At 39.2% G+C, this 11,465-nt stretch overlaps 1 non-coding gene across 1 annotated transcript; it reads right to left on the bottom strand.

The window, feature by feature from the left end:
• Positions 1–654: 654 nt before the first annotated feature.
• On the bottom strand, positions 655–726 carry TRNAC-GCA (transfer RNA cysteine (anticodon GCA)). Its single transcript has one exon. It is a non-coding gene; the product is annotated as a tRNA-Cys (tRNA).
• Between the last annotated feature and the right edge of the window lie 10,739 nt (positions 727–11,465).

The following is an 11,465-nucleotide window of genomic DNA, read 5'->3' on the forward strand; positions in this document are numbered from 1 at the left end:
TGGACAGAGGAGCCTGGTATGCTACAGTCCATGGGGTCACAAAGAATTGGACATGACTTAGTGACTAAACAACAATAAGACTGGCTATAATGGCTTTGCTTTAAGCTGCAGACCTGCGGGTCAGCCGCTACTCTATATACCACTTTATTTTGGAACCGGTGGGCTACCCAGGGCATGTTCTTCCCATGACAATGGCAAAAGCCCAAGCAAACAAGTCCCACTGCACAAACATGTCACGTTTCCTTAAGCCTTAAGCCGTTCTTCATGTCACATTTGCTAAGCTTCCATTGAACAGGTCAAGTCACAAGGCTACACCCAGCAACAAAGGGATAGGGAAAGATATACTCCCACGGTGGAAAGGAGTGGAGTGACTATTTTCTGGACAAAAATTTGACCTATTATAGTAAGTGTGATGATTTGAGTCCTTGGATGCATATATAAGTAGGGATTTCAAGACAGGAATCTAGCTAGAGACAAGAATTTTGGAGTTAGTAATATATATATTATAATATATATGAAAAGTGAAAGTGAAGTTGCTCAGTCGTGTCCGACTCTTTGTGACCTCATGGACAGTAGTCTACCAGGCTCCGTGATCCATGGGATTTTCCAGGCAAGAATACTGGAGTGGGCTGCCATTTCCTTCTCCAGGGGATCTTCCCAACCCAGGGATCGAACCTGGGTCTCCTGCATTGCAGACAGATGCTTTACCATCTGAGCCACTAGGGAAGCCCTGATATATATTATAATATATATAATCATATATAAAATATAATATATGGTATTGTATTATGTATAGTATAATATAGTAATTATATGTATATATAAACCATAGCTTAGCATTAAATTGTCAAAGGAATGCGTGAAGATAAAGAACAAAAAAGGTCCAATTACTGAGTGCTGGAGCACTCTGGCTTTCAGAGGGCGCTGGAAAGAAAAACCAGCAAAGGAGATAAGGAGAGAGTGATCCATAAGGTAAGGGGAAAACAGGAAAGCATGGGGTCTGGAAATATTTATTTATTTATTTATTTTTTAAATTTTATTTTATTTTTAAACTTTACATAATTGTATTAGTTTTGCCAAACAGGTAAATAATAATAAAGATTTTTAGCCTTAATTACTTATGTTGGTAAAGAAAAAAAAAAGGGTGGAAATGCATGAGATGAACATCCAACTTTAGAAAAAAGGACAACAAAATAAACCCAAAGGAAAGAGCAAGAGGAAATGAAAATGATGAAGCAACATCAATGCAAGTAAAAAATTTCCAAAGATATAATAGCAACAGCAAATGTTTGTTCTTTGAAAAGACTAACAATTAACACAAGTATGGTGAGACGGTATGTGCTTAGTTGCTCAGTCATGTCTGACCCCATGCAATTCCACCAGGATCCTCTGTGCATGGGGATTCTCCAGGCAAGAATACTGGAGTGGGCTGCCTATCCCTTCTCCAGGGAAACTTCCTGACCCAGGAATCGAATCAGGGTCCCCTGCATTGCAGGCGGATTCTTTACCAGCTGACCTGTCCAGGAAGCCCAGGGTGACATTAACCAATCCAAAAGAGAGAAAACTCAAATCAGAAATATTAGTAATGGAAAAGAAGTTAAAACTATAACTGCTACAGAGATAAAAGAGGATACAAATATACAGAGAGGATACTATAATCAATTCAATGACAATAAAATTGAAAAGAATGAAATGGACAAAGCACCCCCAAATAAGTTATCAATTCTGAGTTTAAAAAAAAAAAAAAGCTGACTAGCTATAACAAAATTACTGAATTGGTAGTAAAATCTTCTCCTAAAAATGGCACCAAGTCCCAGGAAGTTTTTCTTTCCTTTATGCCAAACTATACCATTCAAAGAAGACATATTTCTTTGGTACCTAAACTATTGAGAAATACAGTAAAATGGGAACACTCTCCTTCTCATTTATGAACTTAGCAAAATGTTGATAACAATAACTGAATAACAGTAGAAAAATGATTATTATAGTTCAGTATCTCTGACAAACACGCATGCAAAAGTCCTGAACAAAATAATAGCAAGTACCATCTAGTGATGCATTGAAAAGGGTACATGATGGCCAACTTGGGTTATATTTCTGCAATAAGATTAGTTCAACATTAGGCTACCAATTCCTACAATTCAATGGATTAAATTAAAGGGAAAATATGAAAAAGTCACATAGTTACTTCAATAGATGCAAAAAGTGTTTTATAGAATTATGCATTTATTTATTACTATTTGAAAACTCTTAGGAGTAAGCAAAAGAAGGAAATTTCTATCACAGTTAAGTATAATATTTTAGGGACTTCCCAGAGGTCCAGTGGCTAAGAATCCACACTTCCACTGCTAAGAATCCACACTTCCACTGCTAAGAATCCACACTTCCACTGCTCAGAATCCACACTTCCACTGCAGGGGCTCAGGTCTGATGCTTGGTTGGGGAACTAACAGTCCACATGCCTCACAAAGCAGCCAAAAAACAAACAAACAAACAGTTAAATGTAATATTTTAGTGGTGAAATCTTGAAAATATTCTTAATAAGATAAATAAGGGTGTTCAGTCTCAACACTTTTTTCAACATTGCACTATCTTGGCTAGAGCAGAAAGCTAAGAAACAAAGTAAAATAAATAAAAAGAAATTTTAAAAGGTCTATTATTTCCCACAATTACATGATTTATATGTAGAAAACCTACAATGACCTAATTTATTTTAATAAAAAAGAGAGTTAAGTAAGGATGTTGAATATAAAATCAATATACAAAAATTAATTTCATTTCTATATCCAGCAACAAACATTTAGAAAGTTTAATTTTAAAAAGCTTGTTCCAGCTTCTAGGAACAGTAGAATACCTTGGCTAAACTCACCTTTTCTCAAATAACAATTAGAAAATATGAAAAAAAAGTAGAATTATCCAACTTTTTGGGTAAACATGAGTTACCAAAAGCAGAAAGATGCCAGTCAGGAGTCAACCCTTGATAAATGAACTGTGAATTAAACATTCTAGTTTATGACATTCTAAGGTAGTAATGTGCAGAAGGGAATGAAAACCCACTCCAGTATTCTTGCCTAGAAAATTCCATGGACAGAGCAGCCTGGAGGGCTATAGTCTGTGGGGTCCTAAAGAGTTGGACTGGAGAAGGAAAAGGCAACCCACTTCAGTATTCTTGCCTGGAGAATCCCATGATAGAGGAGCTTGGCAGGCTACAGTCTATGGGGTCACAAGAGTCGGACACAACTGAGTGACTAAGCACAGCACAAGGTCGTAAAGTCATTGGCAGAGAGCCACAACCGTACTGGCTTAACGTGTTAAAGAACATAACTTGAAACTGGTAAAAAACAAAAAGGTAGATGATAAGGTGAGGAATCCTACATGGTAGGGATTCACAGAAAGTTTGCATGTTTAACTCACTCACATCCTTGGATGAACATTAGCTCTCTTTGCAAAGCGTAGACTCCAGAAGGAGGTGTGGCAATGAAAAACAAAAACAAACAAACAAAAATGATGGAAGTTGAAACAAAGGAGGAAACATGCTTTGGTTCATTGCAGGAAAGACAAAAGTTGGAGTTGGGGTCCAGCTAAGGTAAAAGAAATCTTTCTTCAAGGGAAAATAACAGAATCCAGATCCTATTCAATTTTATAATGCCCAATATCAATTAATTATCAATAGACATGTGAAAAAATAGAAAAGTGTGATCTATACACAAAATAAGTTAATAGACTCCAACTTCAAGGCAATCCAGATGCTGCAATGAGGAGACAGAGGCTTTGAAGTAGCTATTGAGAACGTGTCCAAGGATTTAGAGGAAGATCCCTGGTGGGTCAGTGGTAAAGAATCTGCCTGCCAATGCAGGGAGACGTGGGTTCCATCCTTGGGTCTGAAAGATCCCCTAGAGAAGGAAATGGCAACCCACTGAGTATTCTTACCTGGGAAATCCCGTGGACAGAGGAGGCTGGTGGGCTGCAGTCCATGGGGGTTGCAAAAGAGTTATTGTTTAGTGACTAAACAATAACAGCATTCCTGATGAACAGATGGGAAATATAATCAGAAAACTAAAACCTATAAAAAAAAGAGAACAGAAAGGAAATTCTAGAGCTGGAAACTACCATAACTGAAATGAAAAATTCACTGAATGAGTTTAACAGCAGATTGGAGATGGGAGAGGAGTCAGTCAGCATAAAACTAGAACAATAGAAATTACACAACCTGAGAAGTAAAAAAATATTGAGTAACAAGAACAAAGCTTCAGAGACCTGTATGGCAATATTAAGCAATCTAATATATGTGTTGGAGAAGGCAATGGCAACCCACTCCAGTACTCTTGCCTGGAAAATCCCATGGACGGAGGAGCCTGGTAGGCTGCAGTCCATGGGGTTGCTAAGAGTCGGACACGACTGAGCGACTTCACTTTCACTTTTCACTTTCATGCATTGGAGAAGGAAATGGCAACCCACTCCAGTGTTCTTGCCTGGAGAATCCCAGGGACAGGGGAGCCTGGTGGGCTGCCGTCTATGAGGTTGCACAGAGTCGGACACGGCTGAAGTGACTTAGCAGCAATATATGTGTAATTGGGAACCCAGAAGAAAAGAATAAGGCTGAAAAAATATTTGAAGACATATAATGACAAAGAGAATTCAAAATATACCCAAAATTATAGTATTAATTGATTTTTGACAATGAAGCAAGTCAGTGGGAAAAGGAAAAATTTTAACAATTGTCCTAGGACAACTGGATATCTATATGGGAAAAAATGAGCCTCAAACCCTTACCTTGCCATACAAAGCAATTAACTCATAGAGATAAAATTAAAAGCTAAATTTGCACTGGGGTTTAAACATTTTTGTTGGATGAACATTGAAGCAGCAATTATAAAATAAAGTAACTGATAAATGAGATATCAAAATTTAAAATATTTACTTATCAGACTGGGGAAATATATTGTCTCATACACAGACCATCCAGTGAAGCTAGATTAAAATTAAGAAAGTTTGTCTTTAAAAGGGTAACATAAAGAAAGCTGAGAACACAAGATATAAATTTGGTGAAGAAACTTGTAATACATATAATTGACAAAGGATTAGTATCCAGAATCTGTAAAGAACATCTCAGGAGCAATACAAATGTCTGAGTACTTGTGTGTATATGTGTGTGGGGGGTGTGTGTGTGTGTGTGTGTATGAGTCTGCACGCGCGCCCATGCGCTCTCTGTCTTGTCTGACTCTTTGCAACCCCATGGGCTGTAGCCTACCAGGCTCCTCTGTCTATGGAATTTTCCAGGTGAGAATACTGGAGTGGGTTGCCATTTCCTCCTCCAGGGGACCTTCCCGAGGGACTGAGCCTGCGTCTCCTGTGTCTCCTGCACTGGCTGGTGGGCTCTTTACCACTGTGTCACCTGGGAAGTCCACAGGCATCCACAAAAATAAGTAATTTACAAGGAGACAAATATTAATAATCCAGTGGAAAAATGGGCAATCACGTCTCAGAAGCACCAGATTTTAAAAAATCAATCTCCTTGTTAGTAAAATACTAATTGAAACCATAGTGAAATCTCTCACATTCAATACCTTTAGAAAAATCAAAAAGTTCAGTAATACCATATTTGGCAAGAATGCGATTTCTACCAGAACTTTTATACATAGCATGCAAAAGTGAAAATTGGCCCTAATGGTTTGGAAAATCTGCTATTATCTAGTTAACCTGAGAATGCACATACCTGTTAATCTAACAACTCCATTCCTTAATAAATACTTAGAGAAATTCTGGTATGTACCACCAGAATACATGCATAAGAATGTTCATACTTGATACCGTGTGATAGCAAAGTATTAAAAGCAACCCAAATATCCATCAACAAAAAATAGATAAATATATTGCTGAATAAATAGAATGTTGTAGAATAGCAAAAATAAGTGAACTATGGCAATATACAGTAACATAGATAAATCTCAGAGATATGAAATTGAACAGCAAAAAAATCAAGGTCCAGAAACATACAGTGATATTCCACTTATGTAGAGTTTAGAAATAGGCAAAAATAAACATGTTGTCTTTAGACATAATGATATGTCACAAAATAATGAATTAAAAGAATAGATTTGTAAACAGAAAATACAGGAAAGTGGTCTGTAAGAGAACAGGAAAATGGATGAGGTTGTTGATGGCACAAAGACAGCTATATGAGTTGTGGAGTTGTTCTGTTTCTTAAACAGGAATGTAGGTAAGTGGATGCATGGAAGAATTCAATCGGTAGTGAATAAAAAAATGAAAATACATACATCTGTCTTGGTAACATTTACTGACTTCATGATGTTCATCACAATTCTGGAAGTGGAAATACGATGTCTGAATTCCAGCTCATAGAGCGGTTTAATGGCAAGTGTGTATGTTATATTCTTGATCCCATCTCTTAGCTCTATTTCCTTTTCTACCTCACAACCTCCACTCTCTTCCTTATCAACATAAAAACACAACCTAAGACAGAGTACTTGGGCATTATCAGGAGGAGTGATAAGAATGAACTTAAAACTTCACTTAACCTTTCTCTCTAAGAGTTTGCTCTGAGGTATGTTTATTTTCAAGGCTTTCACCAGTGGTCTTGTTAGCCTTGGTATAATGGATAGGTCAGTGTTTGAAAACTCACATTGAGGTTGAACCTTTTGACTTCTTGACCCCTAGACATACACTTCCAATCATAAGAATCTTCCTTAATGAACAGGCTCAATAGACAAGGTAAATATGGGAGTGATAAAGAAATCAGCTATAATGTTATGAATGGTCTACAATCAAAGGAAATTCAGGTTATCATTAAATATTCATATCTCATAGATAAGAAAATGCAGGGTGCTAGAGGACCATAATGGTATTGTCCTGGTAGCAAATGGAAGGGGAATGTAGGTCAAGTCATACTGACAGCAGGTATCTGTCCCTTAAATAAGGTTGACTAGGTCTTTCTCCTTCTCCTTCTGTCTCCCTCTCGCTCTCCCTCAACCCCAAAGTAGAAGAACAAGGGCAGGCTGCACCTCTGCTTGGACACGCAATGGTATACAGCTCCAGAAAGTGGGAAAAGGACTCAGCAGTGGTATCCAGCAAATGGCTCAGTGATAAAGAACCCTCCTGCCAGTGCAGGAGATGCAGGTTCAATCCCTGATCCAGGAAGATCCCCTGGAGATGTATTTTGCCCGGAAAATCCCATGTACAGGGAACCCTGGAGGGTCACAGTCCATGGGGTTACAGGGAGTCAGACACAGCTTAGAGACTAAACAACAGCAAGTAGTGTCCAGGGAGTTAGAGGAAGTGATAGGAAACTATTACTAAGAGTTTATAAAAAGGATTGTTCTTCTAGCTTCCTTTTGTCTTCTTTATTTAGGAATATTTCCTTAAAATTGAAAAGAATAGAAGAAACACAGCTCAAAAAGAATGAAATTCTAAGAAGGTATGCACCATCTGAGACAGAACCTTGATGCTCTAAAATAGTCAAAGTCCCCAGGTTTAATACATCAAATGGAATTCTGGAATAATTGCATAGGTGCTTACCAAGCTGTTGTTTTGCATCTAGGACCAAAAACATCAAGTGCCTGAACTTGAAAATTGGAAGAACTGCTTTACTAGAAGTCTGTGAGAAAAGATTAGGTGCTAATAATTGACTGCAAGCTGAACTTGAATCAGGTATAACAAGAAGCCCCAAATTAGCCTAGACAGCATATTAAAAAGCAGAGACATAACTTTGCCCACAAAGGTCCATCTAGTCAAGACTATGGTTTTTCCAATGGTCATGTATGGATGTAAGAGTTGGACTGTGAAGAAAGCTGAGCACGAAGAATTGATGCTTTTGAACTGTGGTGTTGGAGAAGACTCTTGAGAGTCCCTTGGACTGCAAGGTGATCCAATCAGTCCATTAAAAGGAGATCAGTCCTGAGTGTCTTTGGAAGGACTGATGTTGAAACTGAAACTCTGATACTTTGGCCACCTGATGCTAAGAAGTGTGACTCATTTGGAAAGACCCTGATGCTGGGAAAGAGTGAAGGTGGGAGGAGAAGGGGATAACAGAGGATGAGATGGTTGGATGGCATCACTGACTCAATGGACATGAGATTGAGTAAACTCTGGGAGTTGGTAATGAACAAGGAGGCCTGGCATGCTGCAGTCCATGGGGTCACATGGAGTCGGACACGACTGAGCGACCGACTGAGCTGAACTAGGCTGTGCTGATAACAGTGTGATGCCCAGATGAAGAAAGTTTATTCTCACTCTTTATTTTTGGCATTTCAAGAGAAAAAATGATAGGTGGGAGTATGCTCAGTCACAGGAGGTTACATAGATTGTTGAAAAGACTGAGGGCAATGCCACAAGAGAGAATGGTGCTGGTTGCATTTATAATCATGAATCACACAACGCGCGCACACACAAGACTTATCCATGAAGAAAGAATCCAATACTTGTCTTCCAATATTGCAGGGATTATAAAGCATAAGAGTGATGGGATTTATTCTGCATAACTTCAGAGGGAAGAACCAAGAACAAAGTTTAGAAGTTATAGGAAAGAAAATTCCATTCAATATAAGAAATTCTAAGCATCTCTTAAATTTATGTAATCTTGCATATCCACATATATTCTCATGCTCATAATCTCACTTTAGGAAGAACTCCTAAACAACTGGTGATAAAATGAGGTGCCAGGTATGTTTAAGAAGAGACTAATGTGTCACATTAGACTAGATGAACTTGAGGACTGTTTTCAACTCACACTGTGAATCAACCCAGAGATGCTTCCAAGGCAGTTTCTAAACTGAGAAAAAACAGGCTACAAGAGCAGTAGCACCACCATCAATTCATCCTTGTCTGTCTCAGCTTAGATTTTTCAAAGTAAAAAGAAAAGAAAATGAAAAGATAAAAGTCTGTGTTCATCATATGAGAATGTGTTGAGTTAATACCTTGGTTCTTTAGGGTATTCAAGAGGATACTGGCTGCTTCTCTTCCGGGGATTTCTGTGTTGAGTAGGAAGATGGACCACATGACCTCTGAGTTCCCTGCCAAAACCTAGATTCTATGAAAATCATGCTTCACCCTTCACTTTGTTACTTTTTAATCTGGCTTGGAGAAAGTCATTTTCACTTTCTGAGCCTCAACTGACTTTTCTATTAAATGAGATGATTGAAGTCTGATCTTTTCAGGGAACTCATATTGTACAATAAGGTTTTATATAGGATTTGTGGAAGCTTCATCCTTCCACATTCTATCAAACAATGATTGATCTTGAGTTTTGGTCCTGATGAGGTCTTGATGGCAGTGCAGTTTCTGAACCTTTCCAAAATCCTCCTGAAAACCAAACAGAAAATCGAGATAGTGTAAGAAAATAGGTGTGAATTATACACGGTTCAGTTCAGTTCAGTCGCTCAGTCATGTCTGACTCTTTGCGACCCCATGGATTGCAGCACACCAGGCTTCCTTGTCCATCACCAACTCCCAGAGCTTGCTCAGATTCATGTCCATCGAGTTGGTGATGCCATCCAACCATCTCATCCTCTGTCGGTCCCTTCTCCTCCCACCTTCAGTCTTTCCCAGCATCAGGGTCTTTTCAAATGAGTCAATTCTTTGCATCAGGTGGCCAAAATATTGGAGTTTCAGCTTCAACATCAGTCCTTCCAATGAATATTCAGGACTGATTTCCTTTAGGATGGACTGGTTGGATCTCCTTGCTGTCCAAGAGACTCTCCAGAGTCTTCTCCAACACCACAGTTCAAAAGCATCAATTCTTTGGTGCTCAGCTTTCTGTATAGTCCAACTTTCACATCCATACATGACCACTGGAAAACCATAGCCTTGACTAGATTGACCTTTGTTGGCAAAGTAATGTCTCTGCTTTTCAATACACTGTCTAGGTTGATCATAGCTTTTCTCCCAAAGAGCAAGGGTCTTTTAATTTCATTGCTGTGGTCACCATCTGCAATGATTACTAAATTTACTTTCACCACCAGATGACACATCCACAATTGAGCATTGATTCCACTTTAGCCCAGTCACTTCATTCTTTCTGAAGCTACTAGTAATTGTCCTCCTCTCTTCCAACCTGGGGACTCATCTTTCAGGGTCATATCTTTTTGCCTTTTCATTCTGTTCATGGGGTTCTTGCAATAAGAATACTGGAGTGGTTTGCCATTTCCTTCTCGAGTGGACCATGTTTTATCAGAATTCTTCACTACGACCCATCCGTCTTGGGTGGCCCTGCATGGATGGTTCATTGAGTTATGCAAACCCCTTCACCAAGACAAGGCTGTGATCCATGAAGAGGGCTTTCTTAAATGAACAGTGCAAAGAAATAGAGGAAAACAATAGAATGAGAAAGACTAGAGATCTCGTCAAGAAAATTGGAGATATCAAGGCAACATTCCATGCAAGGATGGGCACAATAAAGGACAGTAAGGACCTAACAGAAGCAGAAGAGATTAAGCAGAGGTGGCAAAATTACACAGAACTACCTGCTTATTTAACTTCTATGCAAAGTACATCATGAGAAACGCTGGGCTGGAGGAAGCACAAGCTGGAATCAAGATTGCCGGGAGAAATATCAATAACCTCAGATATTCAGATGACACCACCCTTGAAAAGTGAAAGTGAAGAGGAGCTAAAAAGCCTCTGGATGAAAGTGAAAGAGGAGAGTGAAAAAGTTGGCTTAAAGTTCAACATTCAGAAAACAAAGATCATGGCATCTGGTCCCATCACTTCATGGGAAATAGATGGGGAAACACTGGCAGACTTTATTTCTGGGGGCTCCAAAATCACTGCAGATGGTGATTGCAGCCAGGAAATTAAAAAACATTTACTCCTTGGAAGAAAAGTTATGACCAACCTAGATAGCATATTGAAAAGCAGAGATATTACTTTGCCAATAAAGGTTCGTCTAGTCAAGGCTTTGGTTTTTCCAGTGGTCATGTACGGATGCAAGAGTTGGACTGTGAAGAAAGCTGAGTGCCGAAGAACTGATGCTTTTGAACTGTGGTGTTGGAGAAGACTCTTGAGAGTCCCTTGGACTGCAAGGAGATCCAACCAGTCCATTCTAAAGGAGATCAGTCCTGGGTATTCATTGGAAGGACTGATGCTGAAGCTGAAACTCCGATACTTTGGCCACCTCATGCGAAGAGTTGACTCATTGGAAAAGACCTAATGCTGGGAGGGATTGGGGGCAGGAGGAGAAGGAGATGACAGAGGATGAGATGGCTGGATGGCATCACTGACTCAATGGACATGAGTTTGAGTGAACTCTGGGAGTTGGTGATGGACAGGGAGGCCTGGCGTGCTATGATTCATGGGGTCGCAAAGAGTCAGACACGACTGAGTAACTGAACTGAACTGAACCGATACAAAAAAAAAAGGTCTTAATGACCTGGATAACCATGGTGTGGTCACTCACCTAGAGCTAGATATCCTGGAGTATGAAGCTAAGTAGCCTTTAGGAAGCATCACTG

The sequence above is a fragment of the Bubalus kerabau genome, chromosome 5 (assembly GCF_029407905.1).
Source record: "Bubalus kerabau isolate K-KA32 ecotype Philippines breed swamp buffalo chromosome 5, PCC_UOA_SB_1v2, whole genome shotgun sequence".
NCBI lineage: Eukaryota > Metazoa > Chordata > Mammalia > Artiodactyla > Bovidae > Bubalus > Bubalus kerabau.